Raw genomic sequence first — 5,346 nt, forward strand, 5'->3', positions numbered from 1 at the left:
CTAGACGCACCACAAACTTTGCAAGAATCGAGTGAGCTATCTTAATTCCAGTATAACATGCAATCATTACTGCAAGCATCTATCTTATTGTAAGAAAGTTCAGTTCTCAAATTATTTTCTTTGCCTCATAATATGAGTTTGGCAAATTGGCACCATCAGGAAACAACTTCTCTTTCAACATTTTCAATAACATTGTAAATGATGCATTACTCCAACGGCCCATACTTTTGATGTGAAACAATTTAATCAAAGTGGAAAGCTTTGACACTTTTGAATTTTGATACAGTGGCTACTCAAAATTGTTCAATAGTTTGTAAAATTATTTTGCTATAACATTTGGCTCCTCCTCCACACAATTAGTGTGTGTAGGTCCACCATCAAGATTAGGATACAAATCTCTCAATAATTCTTCTACTTCATTTTCACTCTCACATTCTTCCACTTTATCATCATATTCATCTTTAGATTCGGATTCAGATTACGGTTCACCCAAGCGTTCTCCATGGTGAAACCAAAAAGTATAATTCTGAAGCATTCCATGTACTTTTAAATATGTCTCAATTATTGTATGAGTTCCTAAAGTAGTATTGCAACATTTGTTACATGGATATCGTATTTCATGTTCTTCTCTTGTTTTTCGAAAAACATAATTCAAAAACTTTTTCATCCCACTTTGGTAGATTTCACTATTCTGATCATTAATAAGTTGCATCCATTGCTTACTAGGTGCCATAACTTTGTTAAATAAATAAAATATTAGATTGAGAAAAATTAAATGATAAAAAATTATATGTAAGGATTCTTATAAAAATCAACATCACTAGTAACTTACCTGATAAAGTTATTATTAAGGACCTCAGTAGAAGAATTAGCTTACAACTAATAACCTATGATTGGAGGTTATTGTACTTTGAGAGAGGTCAAATCATTTTTCATATATGTCTCCAAAAACAACAGAGAGACTATCTTCAAGAACAAATTATTCGAGGAAAAACTTGAAGGTTCTGGCATATACTAGTGGTTCTGGCACCTTTTAAAAACTTTTGATAGCATCTTCTTGGTGCTACAATAATAATACTAAGAAAATAAAAGAAAAAGGAGAACTTCTGAGAAGATGGAAAATGATACATACATATTGAGAGCCAGTCATTTGCTATGTAACTTTACTGACAAAGTAAGTATGTTACACCAAATAATAAGCAACACCAAAGCAATAAAAGCATCACAATATTCATTAATTGAAACTCAAGATATAAAAGCTCAAAATTTTGACAAAAATCTACATGATTCTTAAAGACTAGTCATAATACAAATATTTTCACAACAAAAATTGCAATCATTTGCCTGTATCTTTTGACCTATCAAGTACGACTACACACCTCTAACTTCTGGAGTAAGCAAATCACATAACTTTATTCACAAAGCAAATAAATTACACCAGCAGCACCAGCACAATAAAAACTCACAATATTCATAAACCAAAATAGTTATAACTGAGAAATACAAAATAAATCAACCACAAAGTGCTCGATCTATCAACATCTATCTAAACACCTTTAAAATTTCGTAAGATCTCAACGCGATGCGACTACTCGACACACAAAATCTCAACACTTTGACGAAAAAAAAATTCTCATAAATCTTAAAGATAGTCAATAATATAAGCATTTTAACAACAAAAAGCGCAATCATTAACTCCATAATATCTCAATATAAAGTGACTTCTCAAAACATAAAAGCTTTATGATTTTGGGGAGCTATTGCTTCTTCAATGGCAACCCCAAGCACCCCACTTTAAAACCTTCTCATTGAAAAACTCCCACAGACTTAATTAAAAATATTCAAAGATTTGACAAAGTGTTTGCTAAAATTGTTAAGGGGGTTCAACTTTCTTATGTATACATATCATTAAGAAATGGCGGGCGAGGATAAAGCTGCGCTAAGGGGTTTGCTTGAAATTATACCCCCTGTTGAGTTTTGCTGTATATATGGGTCCAAACTCCATCCAAACAATAAAGATGATATTACATTATTGGAGTAGCTGATCCTCGACAATGGCATTCTGAGAATCTAAAATTGAACAAGCTATGGATCACTATGCTTCATGGCTCGTTCACCTTGGTGGAGTAAGGATAACTATATTGCAGATGACATTGGTGTTGGCGTACACTTCAATCCATTTGTGTCTTGCAACAACAAGATGGTCAAGTATGGAGTTGTACAGATGCATGACTTGATTCAAGACATATTGGGATGGGAGAGGTTCTATCTCAGCGGTCGCTTATAGAAACCAGTGAATATTCTTGTGGATAACTTGGATATCTAAAATGTGAACACTGTGAACCTGAGAGCTGCAACTTCTGCTGCTCTTCTCCTTTTGCCATCAAAATTCACAGAGAGGACCAAAATAAGGTAGATTGGACACTTGAGAGGGCTAAAATTTTAGATTTTTGTGACCCTAACTGCACCAAAGAAAGCATACTCTACATGTGAAAAAAATTGTGCAGGGCCAGTTTCATTTATTTGAGGAAATGTATAAGCCATTTCTGAAAGAACACGAGGCCAATAACTTGTTGAGATTTTAATCAGCTAGTGATAAGCAAGTAAACATATCTCAGGATTGTGGATTATCTTATGCTTCCACCTTGGTTTAGTCTCTTCCTTCATCGATCAGAAGTCAGATGGCCATGAAACTTGGAGATGAGAGAATTCTGGATGACACTGGTAGAGTTACACAACAAGTAATGATTGGTTCAAAAGAACAGGCTGCTGAGTGCATGAAGAGGATAGTTAGACGTAAGGTTATGTTTTCTAGCACGAGGCAAGCTGTTGCAGGTTTATTGATTGCTGGTGCTGTTCATGGAGTCAGATATGTCGCAAACAAAATGCACTAGGCTTGGAATTCTTGGGTGTAATGCATTAATTTTTCTTCCTATTCTCGGATAACATCACTGCTTTTAATTTGCTTCAGACATTGGGTATAACCACAACTACAGTTACACAATGACATGTGGTTCAACCATAGAGTTCGACTCTTCTGCTGCTTCTTCGAAATCAGCAAATAGAATAGAGGAAAAAAAACCTGCTACCCTATTAAAATTTTTCATCTGAAAGTTTCCTGTTCACGTGTATCCTTTCTTTTATCTTTTCAAAGTTGGGAAGAGTTCTTCCGATGAGGTTAGGCTGTTATATGATTTAGAACATCCTAATATACCAGTTAATTATGTTAATCAAAATTTCTGAACAAAAAAAAAATCTTCACGATTTCGATGAAACTAAATCATCCAAATAAAGTTCATATACGAGGTACACGCAAACTAAATCTTCAGATCTCAATTCAAAGCAACTACTCAACAAGTAAAATCTCAGCTCTTCATAAAAAAAATTCACATGATTCTTAAAGCTAGTCGTTAAATAAGCATTTTAACAACAAAAATGCAGTCATTACAGTAAAGCTCCGTAAGATCTCAACGTAAAGTAGCAACTTCACAATATTGACAAAACTAAATAGTCAGATGAAACCATACTCTCTGCTAATGCCGAAAATTATTCCAACCCAGATGAAAAATACACTGGATTAATTGAAACTAACACAACCCATTAACATATAACGAGAAAACACAAAACAAGTTGTAATAACCCTGGACTCCTTTTGTTCATTGACAAAAAAACATAAAAAGTTCACTAAGAATCGATCAATTTGCCCTACTCTCGAATGAGACTTTCAGCGCACATACTATAGAGAAGACAAATGAATAAACCACATGTTTTCAATCACTAAGCATCCGATATATACAATAAAAAACAAGTCCAAAAGGACATCCCAACACTACGAGCACAAGGATATACAAGAAAACTCATTGGACCCGCTAAAGCATGATGACCAATCTACAGACAATACAAATTGCATTATACGGGAAAACAGAGTAAAGAAGAGCTCAGCGAAGGAAATCGAATATCAATTTGAGCACGTCACAGCGAATCGATGAGAGAATTGCCCACGTCATAGTGAATCGAGAAGAGTACTAATTTGAGAGATGCAAATTAGGGCTTATTAATTTTATTAATTGTTACAGAGAACTTCTTTAATTTTCTGTTGTATGTTTTAAGAGGGAGAAGCTGAATAGTGTTTTAATTTTTTTAATTTTGTTTTATGTTAATTTATTAATTAGCGCCCAACTACAATTTTAGTATTAATTAAAAATTTGACGGTATTACTTTTTTCCGCTTAAGACTTCAAATTATCAATAGGGATCGGCTAAAAAAAATTTTAGGAACTAGATTTTATACCTTCACAATAAATTACACATTTAGGGATCGAAATATAATCTCGTCTCAATAAATATACTTTTAGAGACAAGATTATATTCTGGTCCCTAAATGTTGGTCTTAAATAGACCTTTTTGTTATTAAATATATAAAAAAAAAACTATGATATAACTATATGTGTGTGTATGTAGGTATATATACAGTGGAGGAGCCAGAATTTTCATTAAGAGTTCAGAAGTAAATATGCAGATTAGTTGAAAGGGGTTCAACATCTACTACATATATATAAAAATATTTTTAACCATTTAAAAATAGTATAATCTTCCGACGAAGGGGGTTCGGATGAACCCCCGACTTCAATGCGGCTCCACCACTATATATATATATATATTTCTGATACACACATGCGCATTATTGATTAAGCGTTTTTTTATGATGAAATGAAATTATGGTTGTTCTGGTGTAGATTGGGGTAAGAATATTTGAGGTGAGTTGAGCTTTTCCGCATGTGGATTTTTTGCTTGGAGGATGATGATGCTTATTAGCGTAAATGAACTCAACATACTTGAGACTGATTTTTTGCGTTTGAAAACGAGATTAAAAAATTTCTATCTACATTCATTGAGGAATCATCATTTATTTATACAAGTGTTTGCACAATTTAAAGAAAAAAAAATATAATTTCTGTACAATTTATCTTTTTTCTTTTGTCCAGAATAAAAGTATCCTAACAAACTATGTTTCTTTATATGCTAGTATAGGGGCTAAATAAATGAATTGGGAAGTAAAGTAAAAATATATTTTCTAAGAAAATATTTTCAACTAAAAATGAGGGAGTAAACACATTAGGATTTAAGAAGATGAGAAATATTTTCTGGCAAAATGTCTTACTGAGAAAGTAATTGGGTGACTTAATTATCTTTTAATATTTAATAAATAAAAAATATTATTTTAAATCTATAGATATGTGATTTAACAAAATGGAGGACTGGTATTGGGAAGTGGCGAGGGGGTGAGGTGCGAGGGGTGGTGGGGGTAAAACGATCAAGCAGTGGGGGTTGAGGGATTAGACGTGGG

The 5,346-nt window shown here is 33.1% G+C and overlaps 1 pseudogene; it reads left to right on the forward strand.

Moving 5' to 3' along the window:
• Positions 1-1,787: 1,787 nt before the first annotated feature.
• On the forward strand, positions 1,788-2,915 carry LOC107856788 (annotated as a pseudogene).
• Positions 2,916-5,346: the final 2,431 nt, after the last annotated feature.

Source organism: Capsicum annuum, chromosome 7 (assembly GCF_002878395.1).
Source record: "Capsicum annuum cultivar UCD-10X-F1 chromosome 7, UCD10Xv1.1, whole genome shotgun sequence".
In the NCBI taxonomy this organism is placed as follows: Eukaryota; Viridiplantae; Streptophyta; class Magnoliopsida; order Solanales; family Solanaceae; genus Capsicum; species Capsicum annuum.